This window comes from Paramormyrops kingsleyae, chromosome 2 (assembly GCF_048594095.1).
Source record: "Paramormyrops kingsleyae isolate MSU_618 chromosome 2, PKINGS_0.4, whole genome shotgun sequence".
Classification (NCBI taxonomy): domain Eukaryota; kingdom Metazoa; phylum Chordata; class Actinopteri; order Osteoglossiformes; family Mormyridae; genus Paramormyrops; species Paramormyrops kingsleyae.
The window spans coordinates 31,601,374-31,618,890 of NC_132798.1; the positions used below are offsets into that span (position 1 = coordinate 31,601,374).

General features: G+C 38.6%; 3 long non-coding RNA genes across 3 annotated transcripts; 2 read left to right on the forward strand and 1 right to left on the reverse strand.

Annotated features, from left to right (window-relative positions):
- The first annotated feature begins 301 nt into the window (after positions 1 to 301).
- Positions 302 to 3,485, forward strand: LOC140587614 (uncharacterized). Its single transcript, XR_011989262.1, has 2 exons — positions 302 to 1,728; positions 2,046 to 3,485. It is a non-coding gene; the product is annotated as an uncharacterized lncRNA (long non-coding RNA).
- Positions 3,486 to 13,640: 10,155 nt separating this feature from the next.
- On the reverse strand, positions 13,641 to 15,487 carry LOC140587613 (uncharacterized). The gene is made up of 2 exons (XR_011989261.1): positions 14,315 to 15,487; positions 13,641 to 14,043 (listed from the first exon to the last, which is right to left on the reverse strand). It is a non-coding gene; the product is annotated as an uncharacterized lncRNA (long non-coding RNA).
- On the forward strand, positions 14,823 to 17,452 carry LOC140587615 (uncharacterized). The gene is made up of 3 exons (XR_011989263.1): positions 14,823 to 14,976; positions 16,555 to 16,644; positions 17,362 to 17,452. It is a non-coding gene; the product is annotated as an uncharacterized lncRNA (long non-coding RNA).
- Positions 17,453 to 17,517: the final 65 nt, after the last annotated feature.

Consider the following 17,517-nt stretch of genomic DNA (forward strand, 5'->3'; position numbering starts at 1 on the left):
AAAAATATGTAATATTTTTACCGTATTATAGACATTTACTATGTTATAATAGAATAAAAGGCTAAATAATCAAAATGGCACAACATTAGTTGAAGAATTAAGAGACATTTTGGAGAGCTCAGCTGACATGGTACTGTACTCACCTCTGCGCCATTGTCACTCGAAGAGTTTGTTGTGTTTTAAACGGTAAAGATTGTTGACGTTGTTTCTATGGAAACTACTCTGTCCGCTTGACCGTAATATAAAGGTACTGTATGTATGTAGTATTTGGCTGGTTGCAGATTTGATCCCTACAGTATATGCAGTAATTGGCCATTGACCTCTTGGACCGTCTGTGCTGCTGTCACCTGCATTGAGGCAGCTGTTACGTTTGCTGTCATTACATTCAATCCAAAATGTCAAAGTACAGGATTTAAGCTTAGATTTGAATTAGTAAGGAGACTGTGGCAAACAAAATATATATATTATTGATCACACGAAGAATGTCTTCAATTTTCTCCTTCTTTCAGTTCTTAAATAATCTGTCAGTTCTTGCTGTGTTTGGTTGGGATTTACCATTTTAACATTGTAGCAGTTCTCAGGCAATACATAGACAAATTCATTTTTCAGTATTGTTATGCTGTAAACGGTTACCTTCACGTTTAAACAAAGGTACTTTGTTTTGATAAGAGCAAGATACATCAGTTTTGTACATCTGTACTCTGGTCTTACTCCTTGTACATATGGATGGCATGGAAGGACAGTCACTACAGTCACCTATATTCTCCCCATCTGCTTTTCTCATTTCAGTGTTGATACTGCAGACGATGGATCTCTTGCTTGGTTGCTTAATAACCACAAGATCGCCAATAGCAGAATGAATAAGACTGAAGTAGATGTAAGGCCACATGTCTGTCTGTCTGCCATAAAAGAAATAAAAGGAGGAGTTGGAATTACTTATGATTAATTATTGATCCCCATGGGGAAATGGTCTTTTTACACCTCCCTCAACTTGCTCTTTGTAGAGTAAGCTGTCTGCGAAGGGCAGCCACATGTTGGGGCGCCCAGGGAGCTGGGGGTTAAGGGCCTTGCTTAAGGACCTGCAGACGTGCTGAGGCTGGGTTTGAACCGGTGTTCTTCTGATTACAGTCACACAGGCTTAGCCCACTGAGTCACACGCTGCCCCCTATTATGGAGAATCATTAATGGATTATGGATAATATGGCTGGCCATGGTGAAAAAGGTGTGCAAATGTTTACCAATTCACATTCGGGATGACATAAAGGGTTGGCTAATTCAGTATGGGTGGAAATGATGTATTTGGTAAATGTTGTCAACCTGTTGCAAATTATTAAACCAATTCAAATATTAGCGTATTTCTATAGCTTATCATGACGAATCAATGCGTTCGCAAATGTAATTTTAAGAAAAAATATACATATAAAAAACTAAAGCACAATCTAAGGATGCAGTAAAATGACCATTTAACCATTTTGTAGTTTCTGACCAGCAGTCCCCTGTCAGTTAGTATTCTCCCAAAAATGAGGGACTACTGATTAGCAGTGAGGATGCCGGGGCGGCTGAGGGGTCAGGTATTATATATGAATTGATGTTACACTCATATTCACACACAAGTGATAGATGGATTCAATATGAAATTCAGGTATTCAGAAGTTGATGAGATTTACATTTCACAGGGTACCCACGGTCATGGAAAACCTGGAAAAGCATCCCCACCCAAAGCCCCCAGTGAGTAAGCCATAGGCGACAGTGGCAAGGAAAAACTCCCTAGAAGGAAGAAACCTTGGGAGGGACCAGACTCAAAGGGGGAGCCCATCCTCCAGGGGCCGGCAGGGAGAGTCAAATGATTAATTTCTTTCTTAGTGGGCAAACTTACAAAATCAGCATGGGTTCAAATAGTTTTTTTCCTGACTGTAGACATGTACATTTTAAATATTTTATGTGCAGTTTTTAAGCTTATTGTGATTACTGTATGCATTAACATTTCTAAGACTTAATTAACACTCGGCCTTTTAATTAGTCCCTCTTTCGACTTCTTCCAAAAGGCAGGAGACAGCAGAAGAAGCTCCATTTTATCATCATCTTCTTCTTCCGGCTCTTCTCAGTATTATCTCCAGAAAGATCTTCGGCATTCACACTGAATGGCACTTCTTCTTCACTGTAGATCTTCTCGACAGCATCAGCATCTTCTTTTATTTTATCTGTCTTCATCACTTCAGTGTCGTCCTCTTCCTCAGGTCCTTCTTCTGCTATAGTCACTAGCTGTGATCTGTCTTCAGATGCCACCATACATTGAATCCTGACCACTGTGGCAGCATCAGCATCTTCTGCCTCCTGGAATATCACGTCAGTGTCTTCATCTTCCTCAGGTCCATCTTCCTGTAAAGCCTGCAGCCATATTCTGGCTAGATATGCCGCCATGCATTGCCATCGGTCAACTGTGGCAGCATCAGTGTCCCACTGGATCCAGGCTTGGAACGTGTGGATGTTGGTCCATGGAAGTTTTGAAATTTAAAAAAAAAATTTCCAGGCTCTGGATAAGTTTTGGAATTCTTGGATACAGAGGGAAAAATTTGGAAATTAGCCTTGTTCATTTTTGTTAGACTTTGTTCATTTTGGAAATATACGAGCAGAAGTCAATAGTTAATTATCTTGGTAAACATCAGTTTCTGGCACTTATACTGCACAGATTTCGCATATTTGAGATCGCTGCTTTTTTGCTCGCTATTCCAGTTTTTATTGTTTTATTTATTTATTTATTTGCACGTATTTGAATGTTATTGATCACAATTTCCTGTTTTTGACTCTGTTTGCCTCTACAATCATAAGGTACATATAAATATTTTAATATTGGGATTAATTTTCTCAATAATTGAACGCTGTTTGCACATTGGTGAAAGTTGTCCATCGTCTGTGTTTATTTGGTAATTCGTTCTTATTTCTTTGTGCATTTGAGAATTAATGCATCATTAGCAGACCCAAGATTTCAGGTACTAGATTTTAGATTTTATTTTGTTATTTTTCCTTATACAAATACTGTTCTATCTACTTTAGTTTTACAAACTTGTGGGTTTTGGAACATTTTCTTATGGTACTGGAGAAGTTTTAGAAAAGTCATGGAAATTTAATCTGCCAGAATTGGGGGAACCCTGATTTTAGATTTTAGATTCAGAGGTAAACTACACAGAGGTGTATTAGTGAAATTAAAAGACTAACAAGTTCAATGTTTTTGTACAGCATATTTCAGGCTCAAACGGATAATGAGACAGTAATAAAGAAAGTTGCTGAGACCAGTACACTACTCAGGCGGCTGTTACTGTTATAGATATTTTGTTATTGTTTTTTAAGCCCTTTACAGTTAAAACTTTGTATTGTAGTGCAACATGCCTCACGTGAAGAACTGCGAGATTAATTTTGATATTATTTTATTTATTAATTTGACTAGTGTTTGAAAAAAAGCAAATAAAACTACTGAACAATAAGAATTGAAGTATTGCCTCATTTATCCAGTTTTCACCTTCCTGAAAAAAGTGGGCTGGTCAAGGGCATGAAACTCCCAGGCTGAAAATTGGCTCCACTCCGGCACTCTCCACCACTGTAGCTGCATCGGTGATTGTAATGTAGTTACTAATATTTCTTTAGCAGATACTTAGCAGACCCAACAACCTTCTGGTAACAGGCACAGTGTCCAAACCCCATGAGTCACACATACCCTGCCCTCTAAACTGGCTTGATCCACCAGAGATAGGTGTCTATAGAACTTGGTTAACCTGAGGCTGGAACCCAATTGACCAATATAGCTAATACTTCAAAATTAAGGCTGTTTCTCACATGTTATTTCCATTATTTTGCCCACCCCTGTAATATCATACAAGGAATGATATACTGGATATGTGATTATGGAAGATAGATGGATAAATATTTAAAAAGCCTGGTTGAGAATAAGCAGTGACACTGACATTTATGTAATATGAAAATGACATTTATTTAATAAAGACATACATTCATTTCTTATATACACTTTTGGATGAGTTTGCCCACTAACAAAGAAATGATCAGTCTATAATTGCAATGGTGGGTTTATTTGAACAGTGAAAGACAGAACAATAACAAAATCCAGAAAACGTTCAATTAATTCACATTTTCATGAATGAAATAAATATTTGATCCCTTTGCAAAACGTGCTTTAGTAATAAACCTACCATTGAAATTATAGACTGATCAACAACAACAAACAACAAATTAATTTTTGTATAGTGCACTATCACAAGCGCTTTACTGCATCCCCACCCAAAGCCCCCAGTGAGTAAGCCATAGGCGACAGTGGCAAGGAAAAACTCCCTAGAAGGAAGAAACCTTGGAAGGGACCAGACTCAAAGGGGGAGCCCATCCTCCAGGGGCCGGCAGGGAGAGTCAAATGATTAATTTCTTTCTTAGTGGGCAAACTTACAAAATCAGCATGGGTTCAAATAATTTTTTTCCTGACTGTAGACATGTACATTTTAAATATTTTATGTGCAGTTTTTAAGCTTATTGTGATTACTGTATACATTAACATTTCTAAGACTTAATTAACACTTGGCCTTTTAATTACTACCTCTTTCGACTTCTTCCAAAAGGCAGGAGACAGCAGAAGAAGCTCCATTTGATCTTCTTCTTCTTCTTCTTCTTCTTCTTCTTCCGGCTCTTCTCAGTATTATCTCCAGAAATATCTTCGGCATTCACACTGAATGGCACTTCTTCACTGTAGATCTTCTCGACAGCATCAGCATCTTCTTTTATTTTATCTGTCTTCATTACTTCAGTGTCGTCCTCGTCCTCAGGTCCTTCTTCTGCTATGGTCACTAGCTGTGATCTGTCTTCAGATGCCACCATACATTGAATCTTGACCACTGTGGCAGCATCAGCATCTTCTGCCTCCTGGAATATCACGTCAGTGTCTTCATCTTCCTCAGGTCCATCTTCCTGTAAAGCCTGCAGCCATATTCTGGCTAGATATGCCGCCATGCATTGCCATCGGTCAACTGTGGCAGCATCAGTGTCCCACTGGATCCAGGCTTGGAACGTGTGGATGTTGGTCCATGGAAGTTTTGAAATTTAAAAAAAAAATTTCCAGGCTCTGGATAAGTTTTGGAATTCTTGGATACAGAGGGAAAAATTTGGAAATTAGCCTTGTTCATTTTTGTTAGACTTTGTTCATTTTGGAAATATACGAGCAGAAGTCAATAGTTAATTATCTTGGTAAACATCAGTTTCTGGCACTTATACTGCACAGATTTCGCATATTTGAGATCGCTGCTTTTTTGCTCGCTATTCCAGTTTTTATTGTTTTATTTATTTATTTATTTGCACGTATTTGAATGTTATTGATCACAATTTCCTGTTTTTGACTCTGTTTGCCTCTACAATCATAAGGTACATATAAATATTTTAATATTGGGATTAATTTTCTCAATAATTGAACGCTGTTTGCACATTGGTGAAAGTTGTCCATCGTCTGTGTTTATTTGGTAATTCGTTCTTATTTCTTTGTGCATTTGAGAATTAATGCATCATTAGCAGACCCAAGATTTCAGGTACTAGATTTTAGATTTTATTTTGTTATTTTTCCTTATACAAATACTGTTCTATCTACTTTAGTTTTACAAACTTGTGGGTTTTGGAACATTTTCTTATGGTACTGGAGAAGTTTTAGAAAAGTCATGGAAATTTAATCTGCCAGAATTGGGGGAACCCTGATTTTAGATTCAGAGGTAAACTACACAGAGGTGTATTAGTGAAATTAAAAGACTAACAAGTTCAATGTTTTTGTACAGCATATTTCAGGCTCAAACGGATAATGAGACAGTAATAAAGAAAGTTGCTGAGACCAGTACACTACTCAGGCGGCTGTTACTGTTATAGATATTTTGTTATTGTTTTTTAAGCCCTTTACAGTTAAAACTTTGTATTGTAGTGCAACATGCCTCACGTGAAGAACTGCGAGATTAATTTTGATATTATTTTATTTATTAATTTGACTAGTGTTTGAAAAAAAGCTAATAAAACTACTGAACAATAAGAATTGAAGTATTGCCTCATTTATCCAGTTTTCACCTTCCTGAAAAAAGTGGGCTGGTCAAGGGCATGAAACTCCCAGGCTGAAAATTGGCTCCACTCCGGCACTGTCCACCACTGTAGCTGCATCGGTGATTGTAATGTAGTTACTAATATTTCTTTAGCAGATACTTAGCAGACCCAACAACCTTCTGGTAACAGGCACAGTGTCCAAACCCCATGAGTCACACATACCCTGCCCTCTAAACTGGCTTGATCCACCAGAGATAGGTGTCGATAGAACTTGGTTAACCTGAGGCTGGAACCCAATTGACCAATATAGCTAATACTTCAAAATTAAGGCTGTTTCTCACATGTTATTTCCATTATTTTGCCCACCCCTGTAATATCATACAAGGAATGATATACTGGATATGTGATTATGGAAGATAGATGGATAAATATTTAAAAAGCCTGGTTGACAATAAGCAGTGACACTGACATTTATGTAATATGAAAATGACATTTATTTAATAAAGACATACATTCATTTCTTATATACACTTTTGGATGAGTTTGCCCACTAACAAAGAAATGATCAGTCTATAATTGCAATGGTGGGTTTATTTGAACAGTGAAAGACAGAACAATAACAAAATCCAGAAAACGTTCAATTAATTCACATTTTCATGAATGAAATAAATATTTGATCCCTTTGCAAAAAGTGCTTTAGTAATAAACCTACCATTGAAATTATAGACTGATCAACAACAACAAACAACAAATTAATTTTTGTATAGTGCACTATCACAAGCGCTTTACTGCATCCCCACCCAAAGCCCCCAGTGAGTAAGCCATAGGCGACAGTGGCAAGGAAAAACTCCCTAGAAGGAAGAAACCTTGGAAGGGACCAGACTCAAAGGGGGAGCCCATCCTCCAGGGGCCGGCAGGGAGAGTCAAATGATTAATTTCTTTCTTAGTGGGCAAACTTACAAAATCAGCATGGGTTCAAATAATTTTTTTCCTGACTGTAGACATGTACATTTTAAATATTTTATGTGCAGTTTTTAAGCTTATTGTGATTACTGTATGCATTAACATTTCTAAGACTTAATTAACACTTGGCCTTTTAATTACTACCTCTTTCGACTTCTTCCAAAAGGCAGGAGACAGCAGAAGAAGCTCCATTTGATCTTCTTCTTCTTCTTCTTCTTCTTCCGGCTCTTCTCAGTATTATTTCCAGAACGATCTTCGGCATTCACTCTGAATGGCACTTCTTCTTCACTGTAGATCTCGGCAGCATCAGCATCTTCTTTTATTTCATCTGTCTTCATTACTTCAGTGTCGTCCTCGTCCTCAGGTCCTTCTTCTGCTATGGTCACTAGCTGTGATCTGTCTTCAGATGCCACCATACATTGAATCTTGACCACTGTGGCAGCATCAGCATCTTCTGCCTCCTGGAAAATAACATCAGTCTCTTCATCTTCCTCAGGTCCATCTTCCTGTAGAGTCTGCAGCCATATTCTGGCTACATATGCCGCCATGCATTGCCATCGGTCCAGTGTGGCAGCTTCAGTGTCCCACAGGATCCAGGCTTGCAAGGTGTGGATGTTGGTCCATGGAACAGCTCTCAGAATTCGCTCTCTGGGGAATAAATGACAGATAGTTCACCAGTGTTTTACAATGATAATAAAGCGAACAAAGAGCTGACATTTCTTCAACCATACAGAAAATACAATTGCTACAATTATTATAATAAATGATTCCAGGGTTGACGTACATAAACAGTGAGCAAGATTGTAAAAAAAATGAAAATACACCATATGTACAATAGCATATTAAACAGTAATGTCACCAAGTTGTAACTAGAATACGAAACAACAGTGCTCCACATCAATGGGTCGTATTTATTTGAGGTCATTGTCCAAGGTACGCATAAATGAAAACGAGCTCGCGGTGGCCATTTTACCGGGGTGCGAGTGACAACAGCAGCAAGAAAACCCCGAATCTAAGTTTCTTCTGTATACCTTCAGATCGTACAAATCAAGGCAAAGCGACAGAAATTAATTAAGTTAATTTCTATGATCTAAACGTGGGAGTTTTATAGCCACTGAACTTGTGTCAAAGGGAGAACCGACTGGTGAACTTGACGTTGCATATCATCTGCGTCGCAGTCGCTAGTCCCGTTTTGTATTTTTTGAGTTTATGTTTGGCACCCTACTGAAAGGCAAAGCTGGGAATTCACGCATTATGATAATTTAAGAAAGCGTTACGGTGTCTCATTGCGCCTGCAGTTACACTTTATGGTTAAGTGTGTGGTAGATTACTTCCTTCAAATGATACGAAGAAATGCCGGTCCTATTTGCCTGAACAAAATACAGCTTTTCATAGTCCTGATCACTCGCTATACGTTTAGTTTATATGAAACTTTCTTTAACATTGAAAAGAAATACAGAACTTTATGCAACTGTGCGAAGGACGAATCCGACATTCCCTGGTAAAATGGCCGCTACGCACAAATCGTGACGTAATACGTATGTAACTTCATACAACCCATTGGATGCCCAGATGAATACTACCGAGAACTGAGTTAACACTGATGAAACTAAGAGTATTTGAAAGTGTTAATTCTGTGTAATATTGTAAACAGACGTCATGATAAGCCTGAAGCATGTAGCCTACTCCGAAAGCAATGCCTCAATTTGATTAAACAATTTAACATCCTGTACAGTAGGGGGACCCAACTTCCGGTCATGGTTCCGTTACCGTCCGCGGTCAGTATCCCACCGGGCGGCGGACAAGTCGGGGTAGAGTAGGGTGACCAGATAATCCATGTCAGGGAGGACACTCTGAGCTAGGACAGGAATTGTAAATTACCATTTCAATTAAACGGACCTGGATTTCACTTGAGCACTGAGTTCTTGCTGTGTGCTGATTGGTCAGTCTCCTATAATCATGCATGTGTCACTAATGTTAATGTGAAACAGCTGGATGAGTCTTTCAGTCAAGGAAATAAACCAGTCAAAGCACAAGAAGAGCTGAACTAATTAGCCGAGCACAGGAGCCTTTCAATTTGAAAGTAGTTTGTAAAACCTGAAGTAGCTCAAAGTGTCCTCCCTGACATGGATTATCTGGTCACCCTAGGGTAGAGGTGCCAGCCGTCCCGTTTATTATGAGATCGCGCGGTTTTGGAAAGAAATCCACCCGTATTGATGCACGGAAATACGCGATTAGCCCCGCATGTCCGTATACACTGCCAATCTCCCGCCGCTCGGGGTGGGAACCCCGGCAAATTATACCGCCGTCTTACCGATTCCTGACATTTTTCTACGACGGAAATCGATCCGGGGACATGGAAAGGTTGGGAAGCCCTACTAAACTAGCATGTTTCAGATGAATTTACTAACCAAATAGTCTGTCATTATTTAAATATTAGCAACCACTTTAGTAACGAAGACCACTGCACTTTAAATAACGTTAAAAATATGTAATATTTTTTTTACCGTATTATAGACATTTACTATGTTATTATAGAATAAAAGGCTAAATAATCAAAATGGCACAACATTAGTTGATGAATTATCAGACATTTTGGAGAGCTAACATGGTACTCACCTCTGCGCCATTGTCATTATTTAAATATTAGCAACCACTTTAGTAACGAAGACCACTGCACTTTAAATAGCGTTAAAAATATGTAATATTTTAAAATATGTAATATTTTTACCGTATTATAGACATTTACTATGTTATTATAGAATAAAAGGCTAAATAATCAAAATGGCACAACATTAGTTGAAGAATTAAGAGACATTTTGGAGAGCTCAGCTGACATGGTACTGTACTCACCTCTGCGCCATTGTCACTCGAAGAGTTTGTTGTGTTTTAAACGGTAAAGATTGTTGACGTTGTTTCTATGGAAACTACTCTGTCCGCTTGACCGTAATATAAAGGTACTGTATGTATGTAGTAATTGGCTGGTTGCAGATTTGATCCCTATATGCAGTAATTGGCCATTGACCTCTTGTACCCTCTGTGCTGCTGTCACCTGCATTGAGGCAGCTGTTACGTTTGCTGTCATTACATTCAATCCAAAATGTCAAAGTACAGGATTTAAGCTTAGATTTGAATTAGTAAGGAGACTGTGGCAAACAAAATATATATATTATTGATCACACGACGAATGTCTTCAATTTTCTCCTTCTTTCAGTTCTTAAATAATCTGTCAGTTCTTGCTGTGTTTGGTTGGGATTTACCATTTTAACATTGTAGCAGTTCTCAGGCAATACATAGACAAATTCATTTTTCAGTATTGTTATGCTGTAAACGGTTACCTTCACGTTTAAACAAAGGTACTTTGTTTTGATAAGAGCAAGATACATCAGTTTTGTACATCTGTACTCTGGTCTTACTCCTTGTACATATGGATGGCATGGAAGGACAGTCACTACAGTCACCTATATTCTCCCCATCTGCTTTTCTCATTTCAGTGTTGATACTGCAGACGATGGATCTCTTGCTTGGTTGCTTAATAACCACAAGATCGCCAATAGCAGAATGAATAAGACTGAAGTAGATGTAAGGCCACATGTCTGTCTGTCTGCCATAAAAGAAATAAAAGGAGGAGTTGGAATTACTTATGATTAATTATTGATCCCCATGGGGAAATGGTCTTTTTACACCTCCCTCAACTTGCTCTTTGTAGAGTAAGCTGTCTGCGAAGGGCAGCCACATGTTGGGGCGCCCAGGGAGCTGGGGGTTAAGGGCCTTGCTTAAGGACCTGCAGACGTGCTGAGGCTGGGTTTGAACCGGTGTTCTTCTGATTACAGTCACACAGGCTTAGCCCACTGAGTCACACGCTGCCCCCTATTATGGAGAATCATTAATGGATTATGGATAATACTGTATGGCTGGCCATGGTGAAAAAGGTGTGCAAATGTTTACCAATTCACATTCGGGATGACATAAAGGGTTGGCTAATTCAGTATGGGTGGAAATGATGTATTTGGTAAATGTTGTCAACCTGTTGCAAATTATTAAACCAATTCAAATATTAGCGTATTTCTATAGCTTATCATGACGAATCAATGTAGTGCTGGGCGATAAAACGATATAGATTTTTTATCAATAAGAAATGAGGACGATCACGATGATACACACAGACTATAAAACTCGATCAACAGAGTATGCACAGTTTCAGAGAATGCGCTGATGCAGACAACTCAATGGCCTATGGCCTATCGAGCAGAGGTTTACTGAACGCCAGCACAACAGCCAATCACCGACAACATTGTAATTTTGCCCATCCTCCCTTAACCTCCTGTGACCACCTAATCCATGTCAGGAGGGACACTATGAGCTACAACAGGATTGGTAAACTACCATTTCATACATTTCAATTAAAAGGACCAGGATTTCATTTAAGCACTGGGTTCTTGCCGCATGCTGATTGGTCAGTCTCCTATAATCATGCATATGTGTCAGTAATGTTAATGCGAAACAGCTGGATGAATCTTTCAATCTAGGAACTAACCAAACATTTTAGCAGAGCACAGAACCCTTTCAGCTTTAAAGTAGTTCGTAAAAGCTGAAGTAGCTCATAGTGTCCCTCCTGACATGGATTAGGTGGTCACCCTAGACCCCACCCATTCGTTTATGTCCATTGTTGTTTTTGCATCTATCTTTTCACTGATGTAAGGAAACATATTTATTCCTGTTGCACATTAAAGAGGACATGCTGTGGAATTAAAAATAACAATGAATTTGAAAAAAATCTAAATTGTAAGATGTCTTATTTCCTCCAAAGACAAATAACCTATAATTGAAGGACACTTTTTTCCTTGGGTCTCAGGAGGTTAAAGAAGCAATGGGTGCGTTCAACTTGGGCTCAGGTCTGTCTGTAGTTGACGTGAAGTGGAGCACGATCTGCCGGCGGCTGCAGGGGTGGAGTATGAACTGACTGCAGCCAAGTCGGACAACTTTTGTTTGGTTTAGAGAATCAAGAATAGTGGCAGATATTTGTTGCAGTCAGTTCTGTCCTGCTTTATTTTATGTTTGCCCTTTAACATATTTGTAATATTATACTGTTTTGCACATTGTTACATTATTATATGGTTTTGTTCATTTAAGCTATGTTTCTTTGAATACTTGAAAATCAACAACCTTTTATCATTTTAAGGGAATTATGTATGTAAACAGTAACATTTGTTGGAAAATAAATATTTGTTTACTAATATTGTTTATTTCAATGTATTCATTCTATTTGTCAGAATAGGGTTATTTTTATTATTATTTTGATTATTACATGGAACAGCATTGTGAAACTACAATATTGATAATTATCGATATCGGTCAATACAGGAAAAATTATCGTGATATTTTTTTTGCCATATCGCCCAGCTGTAAATCAATGTGTTCGCAAATGTAATTTTAAGAAAAAATATACATATAAAAAACTAAAGCACAATCTAAGGATGCAGTAAAATTACCATTTAAGCATTTTGTAGTTTCTGACCAGCAGTCCCCTGTCAGTTAGTATTCTCCCAAAAATGAGGGACTACTGATTAGCAGTGAGGATGCCGGGGCGGCTGAGGGGTCAGGTATTATATATGAATTAAAGTTACTTAATGCACTCATATACACACACAAGTGATAGATGGACTCCATATGAAATTCAGATATTCAGAAGTTGATGAGATTTACATTTTAGATTCAGATGTAAACTACACAGATGTGTATTAGTGAAATTAAAAGACTAATAAATCATATGTTTTTGTACAGCATATTTCAGGCACAAACATATTGTGTATATGAAAAGATATTTTGACACTTTCAATCACTCAGGTTGCCTGTGAGAAAAGCTTCTCTACCCTTAAATTTGTTAAGAACAGGTTAGGAAGCTCATTGATTCAGGAGCACTTGGAGGCCTTCATGCTAATGTGCAGAGAGAAGGAAATCCTTATGTTGATAGATAATGAGACAGTAATAAAGAAAGTTGCTGAGACCAGTACACTACTCAGGCGGCTGTTACTGTTATAGATATTTTGTTATTGTTTTTTAAGCCCTTTACAGTTAAAAATTTGTATAGTAGTGCAACATGCCTCACGTGAAGAACTGCAAGATTAATTTTGATATTATTATTTTATTTATTCATTTGACTAGTGTTTGAAAAAAAGCAAATAAAACTACTGAATAATAAGAATTGTAGAAAAATTGGCTCCACTCCGGCACTGTCCACCACTGTAGCTGCATCGGTGATTGTAATGTAGTTACTAATACTTCTTTAGCAGATACTTAGTAGACCCAACAACCTTCTGGTAACAGGCACAGTGTCCAAACCCCATGAGTCACACATACCCTGCCCTCTAAACTGGCTTGATCCACCAGAGATAGGTGTCGATAGAACTTGGTTAACCTGAGACTGGAACCCAATTGACCAATATAGCTAATACTTCAAAATTAAGGCTGTTTCTCACATGTTATTTCCGTTATTTTTCCCACCCCTGTAATATCATACAAGGAATGATATACTGGATATGTGATTATGGAAGATAGATGGATAAATATTTAAAAAGCCTGGTTGACAATAAGCAGTGACATTGACATTTAATATGAAAATTACATTTATTTAATAAAGACATACTTTCTTTTCATATATACAGTTCGTCTTTGTCTTTTGAGGATTCCACTTTTACTGCTGCAGATGTCGCCATCCTGCCTTCTCTCATTTTCATTTCTACAGGTTTCTTCCACTACATGTCAGTAGTGAAACATTCGTTGTGACCCCCCAAGTCCTTTTTGTTTCTGTTTCCCTGTATTTTAGTCCTCAGTAAAACCTCCATTGATCTGTCCCATCCCCATTGTATCCTCCATTGTACCTACAGTAAGTGGTACCGCCTTTGCCTGCTTTGTCTTGCTGGGGCTTTTCTTTTCCATCTGAGGTCTCTTCTCTTCTTTCTGAACCCTCTGTCTCTCTACCTCCATCTCAAGAAGGTCATTTGTTGTGTCCTACATTAGCAAAATAATTTTCAAAGTCAGATCTATGTGTCTAAGTATTAAAATTCATGATTATTAAACAAGATTAACATAAGTGCTTCATGCTACACTAACAGAAGCATTGATATTTCAGTTCTCAAGTCGAGACTGACATAGACACAGGTTAGATTATGGCACTATGCAGAAACATAAAGTAGCAGGGGATTCTAATATTAAAAATTAGATGTACTCTGACTACAGATGTGACATTACATTATAAGGACTGTTTAGGTTGTTTTCTTACCATCTCTTCTGCAGCCCCAGTCACGTCATCATGTTCCATGTCTATGTCGTCCTCAGACAAGACACTATACTGGAACTGCTTTCTTTGCTTCATATACTTCCTAAAGTTCTTTAGGAAGCCCATTCTCCATTTATTTCCATTTTTAGTGTCTATGCCGTCCTCAGTCAAGACACTGTTGTGGAACTGTGTTCGTTCCTTGATAAGCTTTATAAAGCTTTTTAGGGAGCTAATTTTCATTTTAGTTCCACTTTTAGTGTCTGAACCGTCCTCGTGCAAGACACTGTATTGGAACTGTGTCCTTTGCTTAATGTATTTAATGAAGCTCATTTTCATTTTAAAGAGGTACTGTCTTCCAAGGCGTCTGTTTGCCAAGTGATGAAAACTTTCTACCCGGCCTATATATATTGAAGTATGATTACGTAACAGACCTGCTGCGTTCTAGAATGTAGCGTTGCTGGGCATACGGGGTAGAGATTACGACAGATGTCTGTCACTGTTATGCGCCGTCTTTATTAAAACTTGTTAACTGTGATCACGACTAGTTATTGTTCTGCCTGACACAAGACCTTCGGTTGGCATAATTGCCGTTTGATAGACGCAAAAGTCGTTTTGTCGCAGCACCATCCTCATGAGTTTAGATTATAAACTACTATAGTCTCCAGGTAATGACATCATTAGTATGCGGACTATACGTTTGTGAGCTAAAGGAACACAGGAAAGTGTATCTGTACCTCTCCGGAGGTTCCGGCAGTCTCCCGCAAATTGACAGCAGTTCCCTGACATTTGCGAATTGATGCGCAGTGCCACGGAAATCTGCCATTCCGGTGTTCTGTCAGTTCTTTGCAGAAGCAGTATCATTATTAGAGATGCACCAATCAATCGGCTAGTGACCGAAAATGCACATTTCAGAGGTATTGTAAGAATTGCGATATAGCACTACATTTACATTTACTTTTATTTAGCAGGCGCTTTGTCCAAAGCGACGTGCGTGTAAGGCAAATAGCACATTACAATCGTTTGTGCTGTTAATGAGTCTACTGAGCATACGTGCGGCTAAGATGAGGCAATGAATGCCCATTAACAAGTGCACTGCTTGACACGATTATTATAACAAGCCGGTGCTCTGTCGAGTTAGGCTACCGTAGTGCTAATCGATAGCCCTAACCCTAACCCCCCATAAAACCCTTGCCCTAACCCTAACCCCAAACGGTGGAACTGCACATGCGCAAAAAAGGCTCGATAGTACGTCTCGATAGGTAGCCCAACTCGTCAGAACATCAGCAAGCGTATATCACCTGTTGCCTGCGAGTTCAGTGCTGCAACCAAAACAGACCGATCTGAATCAAAGCAGTTTCCGTCTGCATAACATCTCAGCACTGTTCATATATCTCACTTCTTTGTCAGTTATCTGTCTCAATCGATCTAAGTTTAGTGGCTAGATCTTGAACTAAAAACATAATTGATTTTTTAACCAGTTAGCTAACTTGGTGAAAAACACACTTTATGTACACCATTCGACTGCCAAACGTGATCAGCGTTTGTTTATGCATAAAACTATTGAAACTTTAATATTAAAACAAATAAAAAGTACTTTGGTATAATGAGTCAGTTTCTGTATATGGACAGTATTTTACATACCTTAATAATTATGTGTATTGTAAAGAACATGCAACAGGCATATCACCAAAAAAATGAGAACTTTAATGGACCCTGTACAGCTGGAGCCCACGCCAAACTCAAACAGGAACCCAATACAATAAAAATCAAAAGAGAAAGACAATTAATGTTCTCCAGTATATATAGGGTTGTGTGGAGCCTGCCAATTCTCCTTTTGCCCACTACCCCACATTCCTGCTGTCTCTTAAATCCCCAGAGATTGGCTGAAAAGGGTGGGAGGACTGCCCTATAATAATCACTGAATAGCCCTAGTCCTCCAGCTGCAACAGTATTATAATGCTACAGGCAGTGTTTCTTATAAGGATGTACACTATATTGCCAAATGTAATGGGACACCCCTCCAAATAATTGAATTCAGGTGTTCCAATCACTTCCATAGGTACAGGTGTATAAAATGAAATACCTAGGCATGCAGACTGCTTCTACAAACATTTGCGAAAGAATGGGTCACTCATAGGAGCTCAGTGAATTCAAGCGTGGTACCGTGATAGGATGCTACCTGTGCAATAACTCCATTGGTGAAATTTCCTCGCTACTAACTGTTCCATGGTCAACTGTGGTAGGACACGTAAAATCACAGAGCGGGGACAACGCATGCTGAGGTGCACAGTGTGCAGAAGAGAGAAGACAAGAGAGGAACCAAAAACTCCCAAGTAAGGAGGAAAAAACCTCTGGGGGTCCAAAGTCGACTGGCTGCCCCCCGGGCACTAACATTAATGTATACAGGACAGAGTGGACGTGCTTGCTAAATGCTGGGTATAAGATGTGACGACTACAGTAGTACTTAGCAATACGATGTTGTAGTATTTGTCTGAATCTCAAATGCCATCAATGCATAGTCCAAAATAGCAGAGTTTAGTGGAAGAATTTTCAAAATTCCATAGAAATACCATAATAAAAACCAAATCTAGAGTGTGGTCAAACAGATGAGTAGGCCCTACGACATTCTGCATAAAGCCAACAGAATCAAGTTTGGAGACTTTCCTGAGAGGATCGCTATAATTCTCCATATGGATATTAATTGATGTGCATGCATGTGAATAGCCGTCAATATTTGATAGGTCGGATGAAATATCAGAACAGCTGTTTCAGATTTAGTATCAGAATATAGGGTAGCACAAAATTATGGGCAGGTGTTTCAGATTTAGATCCATTATGTAGTTCACTGGTTGCGCATACACAAACCCTCCAGGTAAAATGTTCTGCTGGGTAGGAATTTTTTTTTTTTTTCCGAACACCACTCCCACCCATTTTATCAATATTTCCAGATAAAATTGGCCAAGCGGGGGTTTGAACAAAAATATGATGCCATATATCACCATAATACTGCCTAAGGCTAGCCAGCATCCTCCCCCCCTTATCTTTTTCAGCGTCCAAGTTGCTTAAGGTAGGGTGTCTGTGCAAAGCTTACCCAAGTCGAAGAGTCCATCCGTCACTGGCAGAATCCTGTTATCTAATGTATGATATATGTCATTTATGAATAAATGGGGTTATGCTTCAAAATTAAACTTGAGTCGTCATTTGTT